A 13,181-nucleotide genomic window follows, 5' to 3' on the forward strand; every position below is an offset into this window, starting at 1 on the left:
GAGACAAATACGCTGATTTGTTCTTTCGCGCTTTCTTTTGGCCCACTCACTTCCCCTTTTCCTTTCTTTCCAACCGTTAATTTCTTAGGAGCAGTATTTCCCATTATCATTACTTCATTATTATTACAATAGCCAATAGGTGCTTACAACTTTTTCCAAAAGCAAAAAATAAAATAAAATCAAAGATGTGATTACCATTTTAAATTATATAATTCGAAATATGTCGGTGCCGAGAAAAAAATGCAAATTAAACATTAGATGTTTGAAGAAAAAGGAACTAACATTTGATTTAGTGGTAGAAATGGTCTCAAATATAATCTGTGCGAGTAATTTGACTTCAAGAACGGCACAATGTAGCAAGGTTTGAATTGTAGGGGTTTGGGTGGTTTTTGGGTCTAAATTCGAAAATGGGCAAACAAGGGGTGGGTTCTGAGATGAGATATATATGAGTATCTTTCGAATTATAAAATTTGAAATGTATTTTTTTAATTTCGGATTATATAATCCAAATGGGTAGAATTGGAAATACAGAGGGTGAAAGAGAGGTTTGTAGGTAGGGTGGGAAAAGAAATATGTATTTATTTGATGTCAATGGGACGCAGAGCAATGTACAAATACTCATTGAAGAATAGGAAGCGGATTACATTTAACACCACCCTGTTCTGTTTTTTGTGCAAAAAGTACCCTCCATATATTAAGAGGATCACCAGTATCCCCTGTATTGAACATTTGGACCTACTACACAATTCCATTTCAAAAACACCGCTCAAAATTCACCATCCAACAATAAATTTTTTTGGTAGTGGCCGGGGTTTGAACCCCGGACCTTGCATATTTTATGCATTGATTCTTGTCTCTCTAATCTCTGTAAATCAAATATATCATCAGAGAATAGAGGCGGTACTTCAACTCAATACAACTCAAGAATTACATTTTACAACCTTATAAAAATCTTTTTTTGGATGAAGTTATTGATCTTTTCATGAGATACAATTAACAAAAATAACTAATGCAACCTTAATATTAATAAATAAATGATACCGTATTAACAAAAATATTTCAAAATAGATTGTTAAACAGTAATCGAGTATTTTGAATATACAAGTTTTTATTTTCCATTTACCATGATATATGTGCGAAGTTTCTAAAGTCGTTTCACAATGATTAATATCCGACAGAGAACTTATTAGACATACAAGGTGGATTCTCCTTTTCCAAACAATTTTTTTTCGCACACATAAATTGGGAATCGAACTTTAACTACTAACTTAAAGGACTCAAGTCTCTTACTATTTAGACCAATCCAATATTGATTTTTTAGATATACAAACAACATTCGTACCATATAAATATTTATGTGCGTATGTGTACTAAGAGCACTTCAATAGTGCAACTCGGCCTAAGTAGACTTCACCGCGTTACTTTAAAACAGTGCTAGTTTATTTTAGAGCTCCACTATTTTTTATTTTTTTTTGGTACAAAAAAGAGGGCAGAGCCCAGCTCCACTATTTTTTTTAAACAAGGTAAATGTAATATAAATGTAGTTGATTTTGAAGACATTTTATTCCCTATCCCAAAATTTTATATTAACAAAAAAAATGTGACGGTTCTACAAATTAATATTTCATTTACATTCTATTTTATTTCATTTAACAAGTTATAAAGAATTAATAAGAAAAAAAGTGAAACACACGGTGGCTTCACCAAGCAAACTTTTAATATTTTGGAGACGATTATTTATGTGTAGGGATGGGAATAGGTCAGGCCGGCCTACAGCGGCATACGGCCTAGCCTACGACAGGTCAGGTCAGGCCAAGCTTTTTTCTTAAATAGAGAAGGCCTAGGCTTTTTTTTAAACATATTTAGCTTAAAAGGTCAGGTCACAGGCCTCTCAAAAAGTCTCTTAAGCCTATTAGGCCGGCCTATTTAAGTAATATGAATAATATTATTTATTATTATATTATATTTTGTACTTTGAATTAAAATATAAATTTGTAAACTTTTTCAATAATTTAAGCTTTATTAGTATACATTAATTTTTTGCATATGTAAATGTATTATTATAAACTAGAATAGAAATATGATACAATATATAGTTGAATTCCCTAAAACCTCGTGTTGATTATCAAATGAGAGTTTAATCTAATTGAACTATTAGTTCACTAGTCCATTTAAACTTAGATCACATTGCTTACTTAAAGATGTTCATAAGATATTGACTTTTAAACATACTGGCAGGTCGTATCAGGCTTTCAGAAGGCCAAGCCCATACCTAAAAAGTAGGCATATGACAGACCGCAGGCCAGACCTAAGTTTTAAAAAATTATGTCAGGACAGGCTTAGGACTTGCAAAACCTAACTCGGCCAAGCCTATTCCCATCCCTAATTATGTGGATGACTCCAATACTCTATAACCATTGAAAGTTGAAACACACTCTTTAATGTGCAAAGGATCATTTGAAAGAAACCCCACTAGAAGGTGCTCTGAGCTAATAACTGCAAGTGTGGCACAAGGTGACACATTAAATATTAAACGGAGTACGTCTCAATATAATGTGCATGCATGAATACTGCGGTTGTTGCAGGGGTCGTGGTCATGACGAATGCATGTCATCGCTCATCACAGCTTGATAGTGAATTAGTGTTATTTTCCTTAAAAAAAAGTGAATTAGTGTTATTTATAAACTAGTTGGCCGACCCGGGCAACGCACGGGTCTTATGGTTTAATATGTGATAAAATAAATAAATATATCATTAAAAATATACGAAAACTAAAAACATTGAATTTACAATCGGAAGAAATAAACATTGTATGAATTTATCAGCTTTGTTATTATAAATTTCGAAAAACTTCCGTGCAAACAACATTTGAAGTTAAATTAATATCTTCACCATCATCATCGGTCAACACTATGTTCAAGCCTTGCATTACACTAATAATAGGAGTATCAAATTATTGAAAGAAATCATCATCCATCATTAATTTTTTTATGATAGTGCCATTAGCAATTTGAATTTCAACTTTAAAGGTGAATTAGGCTTCTATTTTACACTAATAATAGGAGCATCAAATTACTCAAAGAAATTATGAGCCATCAACAATGCGTTTCATTTTAATTCAAGCCATCAGCAATGTGTTTCATTTTAATTTTTATTGTGTTGAAGTATTTTTTTATAATAGTGTTAGCAACCATCGAAATTTCATGAAGAAATCATCAGTCCTCATCAATTTGCTTGATACATTTATTTAAACAAAAACATGAGTGATCTAGTGCCAAAAGTTGTGAAGTGTTGTCCTATGCTACGCTCCCTCCAAACCTCTTTTTGGAAGCAATAATTTTCAACAAAAAAAAAAGGTAAAACAGTCATTTTAAAGGTGGATTAGGATTGGGAATAGGGTTTGCACACTATTCTCCAATAATATATATAAAAATAATAGATACTAGATAGATAGATAGACAGACTAGTACTACTACTAGTTTAGTAGATTAGAAGATGACGCGCGTAAATTAAGTTCCACATCCATAACCGAAACTCTCTCATCCATTGAATATTTTTAATCACACGCAGTATGTCAACTCCAAGGGTTTGATAGTGTTTATACTTTATATATATTTGACAAAATTACGTAATTTATCATTTAACTTTTAAATAACACTTTTGTCTTTTATCTTCCTTTTGTTTTGATTTAGTTTTTTATGTTATAAAAAAGTCAACATAATCTTCCTATTTTATCAACAAAAAAAAAACCACAAAATAAATTTCATTAACAACTCACCAAACTCATAAACAAATTGAAATCTTCATCATATAAAGCTAAAAACTCATATTTCATTAAAAAAAACTTATAAAAAATGATAAGATAGTGTCATTTTATAATATAAAAGACTATATTAGAATAAAACAATAAAAATAAATTACAAAGGTATAACCTAAAATTAAGTTAAATGACGAATCATGTAATTTTGCATATATATTTTGCTTGAAAACACTATGTTTATACATACATGCCTCAAAAAATAATGTTATACATAAATACTGTGCGAGATCAGAGCAAATGATTCATGTGGTTTAGAGGTCTATGATAGAGACTTTTTCTTTCTCAAAGTTCGATCCCACAACATTGCATCACAACATGTTTTTTTGGATGGATCGTGTCCCACTTAAGTGATAAGCTTCCCCTAAAGATACATTTTGAAACCATAAGTAGGGGTGGAAATTGTTCATATCCAGGCCAGATTTTGATAGACCTGAGTCTAACTTATGAAAAAATTTACAAACCCGAGCTTGACATATGGTCTTTTGTAGGTCTATTTTTGGTTTGGTCTAGCCTATTTAAAAGTCTGACATGGCCTGAGAGCTTATTTACAGACTTATTTTATATTTAAGTCATTAACAGTCCATTTCATCTACTTTTAAATAGGCTAAATCGGCCTTGAAGCCTAATCCACTATAAGACTTGTCTATCACTGTAAGCCCGTAAAAGCCTATTTCACTGTAAGGTCTTAAAACCTAATTAAGAAGTCTATTATTTGAGTTATTTTTTTTATTTTTATAATTATTTTTTTCTATGTTTAAGTAAATGTCCTCCTGCGTTGTATCTTTGATTGATCTTTGGGATTTAAGATGATGTGATACAAATAATATGAGCTACGCGTGACAATGTTATTTTGGCAAGTGTGCTGATCATTCTACCATACATCTACCTTCCTAATGAGAATCTTGAACTTCCGCTGATTATTTCATAGACGAGTTAAGACTCTCTTCATTTATAAATTTTATAATTTCTTCGATTTAAAGAGATAAAGACACACAAAATTTTGAAAAAAGTAAAAAATAATTAATGATGGTACGATCCACTTAGTGGTAGGACTTGCAACCTGTTTGTTGTATGTGTCTTTTTTTTAAAATGGCACCCTCAAAGTTTTCCACACTAAACATATGGTTTCCGGTTTTCTCGTTTAATATCTTCCACCATGAATCTGGCTTTTTTGACGTGTCGTAAAACAACTTTTTCAATAGCCATCGTTAATTAGTTTTGTTAATTTTCGTTACTTTTCACCTTTATTTTATATTTTTTTTGGTAGATAGAAGAGATGGCAAAGCCATCATAAACTCACTCACACAAAGTGGAGGTACCGGGGTTCGAACCCTAGTCATGACGTTCGGCCTAACAATTTCGACATTTTTTGTTGAGCTAGGACTTATGAGACAACCTTTATTTTATATAACTAAACAATTTTGTTTAAGTGGTTAATAAACTTCATCAAAAAACAAATTGTTCAAAATAATTTGAGTTTAATTTAAACAATTTTTTGTTAGAATTTACTTACTTTTCAGTCGAACATAAGATAACTATAGTCTCCATTTCTTGAAATCATAGGACAATTTTTGGATGAAACAATTGTATAAATATTTTTTTTTTAAGAAACAATTGTATAAATATTATGTAGACTTACATAATGTAGTTTTATCCCCCCCCCCCCCCCCCCCCCCCCATTTTGATTGAATCTGGATTTCTCCCCTCATATTTTCTAACTCTAAATTTTACCCCCCTCCCCCCGAATTTGATCGAATCGGGATAATTTCAGGATTTTACCCCCTCCACATTTGAGTTCATTTTTTACTGAATTAATATTTTCAGATTGATTCTTTATTTTTTTAGTATTTTTTTGGTTCTTTATTTTATTTTTGTTTATTTTTTTAAAAATATTATGGTCTTACATTTGTTTGGTTTATCCTACATTTTTTCTAGCTTTTTTTTTTTTTTGGTTTTTTCCTGGAGAAAAAAAGTATTCATTTTTTCATTAAAAAACAAAAAGAGCATTTTATATAAATAATTAATTAGATGGATATTTATCTAATATAGTTTAATTCAAGTCAGCACTATAACTAAAATGAACTTAAGTATTTTGTGGAGGCAAAATCCTGAATAAACATAAAATGGGAGGGGTGAAATTTTGAGTTTTAAAATAGAGTGTTAAATTCATAGTCAAATAAACCTTTTATTATTATGTTTATGTTTGGGTGCGTTTGTTTCAACTTTAAAAAAAATAGATTTTGAGTTAAAAGAAGCTAAATATTTTTATAGAGATTTTTAAAAGAACATTAAAGCTATTTATGTTTGTTCATTAACATAAATTTTTTTTTTTTTTATAATTTGAAACTATAACACTTGAGTTCCTTGTATTTAGAAGAAAAAAATATATATTTTGGAAAAGCTAATTGAAATAGTTTTTCATTTTAAAGCTAAAAATGATTTTTTTTAATCTAAAACAAACACTACAAAAATAAAATAAAATAAAAAAGCGATTTTTTAGTCAAAAAAATAGATTTTTTTCCTTCAAAATAAAGCCCAAACAAACGGGTCCTTTACAGGGGGAGTATCCCTTCATATGGGAGGGGTTGCCCTACCCCAAAAAAAATATTATTCTTGAATTGATCGGTATGTATTTATATTCGACTACCTCAAATAATAAATATTGAGCTACCCAAAACAAATTCAGTTGTAAAAATTAGCATAAATAATAAAGTAAAAAAATTACTACAAGATTGATAGTTTTTTTTTTTGTTGGTACATACAAGATTGATAAATTTATTTGTAATGTTTTGATACTTTCGGTCTCAATAACAACTATCGAGAAACTTTTTTCAACAATAAAAATTATCAAGACAATAGTCATAGACTAATTAAATGTACAATGAATTTCTTGCGAATAACTTATTTATTTACATTTGAAAAGACATTATTAATCTATTATTAAACAGACAATTATTGATGAAATTGGATTCTTGAAATGCTTTTTCCCAATATTTTTAAACAGCGATTTTTATGTTAAGTTCCTAAGATTTGTTAATTTTAGTCCTTGATTTTTTTTGTTAGAGATTAAATTCAAGTTCAAGACTAAAAACATTTTTTTTGTAAAATTTTAAAAAATTGAGATAAAAAAAATGACTTTCTCCCACCGTTTGATCACGGTTCAGTCAGTGAATCCTGTGGTACGTTTAACTGTAAAAACGGCCAAGATCACGGTTCAGTCAGCTATCCTAGCATCACGCACGCGCGTAGCAGCGTGTTAAGGTAACATTCCACAAGTTCCGTGCACGTACAACACACGCGTTTACACTACAGTAGGTCAACGATTTCACTTACTGACACGTTTGATCCACTGAACAGAACGAATCTGTACTTGGTACGCGTGTTCCATGTTTTACCCGACACAATCCTCTGCTTCTTGCATGCTCCGTGCCTATTCAGTTGAGAAATATATTGTCCCTATTGTGAAGGTCCTTCAAGAGAACACTGTAGCTCTGTAATCCATTTCTCTTTCTTTTTAAACAGGCAAAAAAGATAAATTCATTAATAAAGATATAAGATATGCCAAAGAAAATGCAACTGATTGTGAACAAAACTAAAACTCCCATACACTAATCACCAATACAAAACATAGACATCAATTCCTCAAAAAAAAAAGTTTAAATATGTTTTTGGTCCTTGTAAATATATCAATTTTTCGTTTTAGTCTCTCTAAAATTTTCCTTCCACTTTTAGTTTCTATAAAATTTTCAATCATTACTTTTGGTTCATATTTTTAAGTTAATTTTTGTATTTTTTAATGAAATTGTGCAGAAATGTGTAGAATATTGTAAAATATTTTTCAAAAAAAATTAGAATTTTTTAACAAAACACAAATTAAATATGAATTTTTAACCGTAAACAATATAAAAATTCATATTAAATTCATGTTTTGTAAAGAAATTTTAATTTTTTTTTTGGAGATATTCTTGTAATATTTTGATTTTTTCTACAAAATTTTATTCAAAAATATGAATTATATATATGAGTTTATTTTAAATAAGGGACTAAAAGTGAAGATGAAAATTTTTTTAGGGACTAAAAGTTGAAGAAATTTTTTACAGGGACTAAAATGAAAAGTTAACATATTTATAGGGATCAAAAACATATTTAACCCAAAAAAACATAGACATCAATCACTAATCGTGATATAAAAAAAAAAAACTCTCCTTTTCTATTGAAAAAACACAAGGGTTAAATATGTTTTTGAGAAATGATATTTTGACAACCACTTTTTGACAACTTTCTCTCTCATACTCACATGATGTTGTTATCCTCTCTCTTCCTTTTTCTCTCTCCATTGTTTTTGACCAATAAGAAGTGAGAAAAACAAGGTTGTCAACAAAGTTGTCTTCAAATGGATGTCAAAATATCATTACTCTATGTTTTTGATCCCTGTAAAATTGGGAACTTTTAAGTTTAGTCCTTACTTAATTTTAATAGCTCTTTTAGTCCCTAAAAAAAAATCTTATAATTGTAGTCCCTGCTAAAACAAAGTTTGTTTAATATCCTTAAACTCGTAAATTTTTGAACGATTTTTTGAGACAAGTTTAGAACACTATGAAAGGTTCATTTACTAAATTTAGAATTTTCTAACATGAAACGAATTAAATATGAATTTTTTAAAACGACAAAAGTTAAAGATAAAAAGTAACAAAATCTTGATGTATAAATCAAATTTTGCGATAATTTTTTGCGGAGAAACATTTAGTAATGTTCTAAACACGTCTACAAAAAATTGTTCAAAAAATTAAGAGTTTAAGCATAAATTAAATAAATTTGAATTGACTGAGGACTAATACTCAGTGCATAAAAAAAATTAGGGACTGAAAGAACATTTAAAATTAAGTAAGGACTAAACTCAAAAGATCCCAATTTATAGGGACTAAAAACATATTTAACTCAAAAAACAATAGAGATAAGAATACAATAGAAATATAAGAAAAAAATGTAAAAAATTTTTTTGAAAATTAATTATACAAATATCAATTTTCGTTACAAAATATAACATTGATCCTCAATTAATGTGAGACCGTTTGTATCATAACGATGGCTTTAGTCGAGGTTAAAGGACTAAAGGGTGTGTAGCTTATGCTCGACCCTTTTTTAATGCCAATTTTCCAACACCAAGTTTGACATGAGATATTTTTCACAAGATTTAAAAGCTATTAAAATTAAGTAAGGTAGATTCTTAAAAAAGGTAAGGACAGAATATATAATGTTCTCATATTATTGTAACAAAATACATATTTAACCTTATATCTATATCTATACTATATATAAAGAAAATAACCTCTTTTAACTTTTTTGGGTTGATTTTTTCTCTTTTAAAAAATACACTCAATTTTCAATATAAATAACACATGTAACAAATATATAAGAATAAATTTAATGGTCGTGCTAACAAGTGTCCTTAGAGCACTAGTTAAGGTTACCAAAATTAGTAGTTTTGCATTGTAAACAACACAAAATTTCTATTTTTATTTCCTAATCCAAGGCCACAAGGACATTCTTTAGAATTTTCCTAAATTTAAATATTAAAAAAAATTAACTAACACAATATGAATATATATATATATATATATGGTTTTTTTTTTCTCTTATCATTTAAAAAGTGTTACAAACTAGATCAATATATTTATACTTATTTTTTCATTATATCAATTATACATTTAAACAATTTTTTCTATAATAAAGATTGTTGTCGGTATCATTTAAAAAAGAATTTAAACTGTATTTTTTTATTATATTGTTGAAGTCATTGAAATAAATAATCATGGTTAGTTTGACTTGTTATAACTTGAAAGCAATGAACATTTATATTTATAGTTTATCAAAATCAAAATTTCATAAAATAAAAAAATACCGTTCAAATTTTTTAATCTTTAGAGCAATAAAAAGAGTGGAAAGATGGACACGTGAATACCCGTATTTTCACTGGTTATATATAACTAAAATATACACATTTAACCTTATATTATATAAAACTAAAATTTATTGTGATTTTTTGCTTGTTTATTAATTTTAGGATTCAATAACTTTTTTGTTATGATGAAATGCTTGATTTTAAAGTTTAATTCCTACGGAAAAAAATTGTGAAATTTATTTTGACAAATTTAAGATATTTAGATGGTACTTAATTTTTTTTATCTTACTAACGAGTTTTCTTGGAATACTAGTTAAGGAATTCAATAGAAGTTTTGTAAATTGTTTAACCAATGTTTAGGGGTATAGGGTACTATCTGTCTTTGTAAACTCAGCTCAGTTAATAAACACAATTAATAATATATACTTCTTCAGTTTTAAAATGAGTGTCACTTTAGCAAAAATAATTTGTTTCAAAATAAATGTCATTCTCACTTTTCAATGTACTATTAATTACTTTTTTCTAATAGTACCCTTAATTATTATTATCCACACAACTTTCAAAGTATCATTTTGTACTTTAATTTATAATGATGGCAAATGCACCAGTAGCTAACGAGGCTATTTTAGTAAAAATATCATATCTTTGGACAATATTATTTCATTCCTTAATCTGTGTGCAATTAGCTAAAACGACACTCATTTTAAAATGAAGGAAGTACAAGGTTTGGGGTTCAAACCCCGGATACCAACAAAAGGGTATAGAGTACTCCCTAACATTCTTCAATTTTTTTTAGCAAAGGAATGACTGTGAAAGGGTGCTTGTTTGTAGCAGAGTAAACAGCGGCCGCTGACCCGAAAACTTGCGAAGAAAGAGGAAGGTTTAAGACTTAATGGAAAGTTACTTTTCAACAAGAGAGACGTACACCCTCCGATCACAAATATAAACAAAAATTCATGTTTTAGATTCATTCAATAAATGATGTATGTGGTCTTTATTGTAGACAACATACATCATTTATTGAATGTATCTAAAAAATGAATTTTTGCTTATATTTATAACCGGATGGTGTAGATCAATAAATTACGGATCTACTGTCCCTATTATCAATCTCCGTACGTATGAGTAGTTAGTGACTAATCTGCATCAAAGCCATGTGCTGGAGTGACTCACTAGACTAAACAGAGAATTTTTTTTTTTACTTTAAATTGCTTTTGACTAGGACTACCTAGGTTAACCCATGAATGATTCTTCGAACAAAGAAAAAAGGATCTTTCCAACAAAGAAAAAAGGATAACCGATGATGCTTTGCTTAAAATTTGGGTCTTGTTATCTTGTGCCCTTAGGGCACAAGTTAAGGAATCCAAAATTAGAAGTTTTTCATAGAAAACATCAAAATTTTGACTTTAAAAAATTGACTAAGGTTGAATGCACAACTTTTAAGACCATTATTTCTATTTAAATTTCTTAATATGTGCCCTTGGAGCACATGTTAGCATTAGCCTTAAAATTTTAATCAATTACTACTAAAATTGATATTTTACCAATTAATATTTTACCAAAAAAAAGTATAGAATGGTCCAATTCCAATTCATTGTGAATCCATGTGAGGACTGAGGGGAGATGACAGAGAAGAATGGCTACCTTTTTCAGTATCCGCATGCATACGGAAAAGTACTACGGCTGTCCCATAACTTCTGCATTGCACAAACGTTATGAATGTTTTTATATTTTTTTTTTGGGTCTTGCTAACCATTGCCCTGAGGGCAATGGTTAAGGAAGCTAAAAGTAGCATGTTTGCATTGGTTTCAACAACATTTTGATTTTTAAAAAGTTAAATTTAGCACTTTTTACCATTTTCCAATATTATATTTCTATTTTTATCCCCTTATCCAATGCCCCAAGGGCAATGGTTAGCACTCTCCTTTTTTTTTTTGTGTTCAAGTATACTTTTTAATTAAATTCTATTGGATTTAAAAGAAGAATAAATTTAATTTCGCTAAAATTTCGCTAAAATATTGAAATAAATAAAAATTTGTGGCGTCAATTGTAGGACCCTTTAATATAAGTTAAGAACATAAATATTGTTCTTTGCATATGAGTAAAAAAGAAAGAATGTTCTTAATACATGTGGTATCTTTGAATCCCACCAAAATGCTTCAAAAAAACAAATATTATTCTAGCATTGTAGATGCTCTAAAGAAACTTGTACACTTTTATCCACCTCATCATAAATACTCTTACACAAATGAACAAATTGCATAAAATAGCTCATAAGAGCTTGAATCACATACTTATTGAAGATTAATCTCCATATGAAAGACAAAGTTTGGACTTACCAATTACTTAGGTGTTGATCCACTTTGTCCAGAATGAACTACTCCCTCCGTCCCGGAATATCTGACCTATTTACTAAAAAAAAGTGTCCCAAAATAACTGAGTCATTTCAATTTTCAATACAATTTTCATCATTCCCAATACAATATAACTCTAATTAATACTACTTTTATCATTCTCAATTCAATATATTTCACTTTCCCCTTTATTTATACATTTTTCTTAATCTGTGTGAAAAACCAAACTGGCTCAGATATTCCGGGACGGATGGAGTATAATGAATTCCTTTTATCCTCTTGACAACTGAACAAACTTCCAAGAGTCTTAATCAAAGCCTAAGGGGATGTATTAGATTAGGATTCTAAGGGATTTTAAAAGATTTTTTAATTATAAAAAAGTCTTGTGGTATTCAATCGAGACTTTTTACAACTTAAAAAAAGTTTTGTAGTATTCAATCAACACTCTTTGTCATCTTAAAAAAGTCTTGAGGTATTTAATCACAGAGACATTTTTCTTTTTAATTATTATGCCACCGTTATTTCATCTATACTTGATTATTCCCTGATTAATTGTCGCCATGATGACAACGACTTGTATGAGACGGTGCCATCAAATGTCAATCTGGCGTGCATGTATCGCATTCAAGATCATTAGAGCATCCACAATGGAGACACCCATTTTTGGGTACTCAAATGGGTCCCACACGTACACATCACTCTTTTATTATTTTTTAATAGTAGTACCTAATAAGCACTCAATCCCTCCAACCCAGATCTCACACAAAGTTCTTAAATGGGACCCACTAATCAACTATCATTAACTTTATATCACTACATTTCAATTTTTTAATATTAAAAGCCTGCGGATCCCGTTTAAAGTTGGAGGTCTTAAATAAGACCCCAGGTCTTAAGAGACCCCCAAAAAAAAATTCCCCAATGGGGGTACCTATTAGTTACGGTGTCTTAATTGGTAAAGACACCACCATTGGGGATGGTCTTATCAACCATAGAATAGTGTCCTTTCAGCTGAGCTTATGTAAACCTAATTTAAAATATCAAAGTGCAACGACTGACTTGGAGAGTATACATCAGAGATATTCTAAGGTTATATATTTTTTTTTCG

This window comes from Medicago sativa, chromosome 4 (assembly GCF_051527215.1).
Source record: "Medicago sativa cultivar Bolivia chromosome 4, Bolivia_mono, whole genome shotgun sequence".
Classification (NCBI taxonomy): domain Eukaryota; kingdom Viridiplantae; phylum Streptophyta; class Magnoliopsida; order Fabales; family Fabaceae; genus Medicago; species Medicago sativa.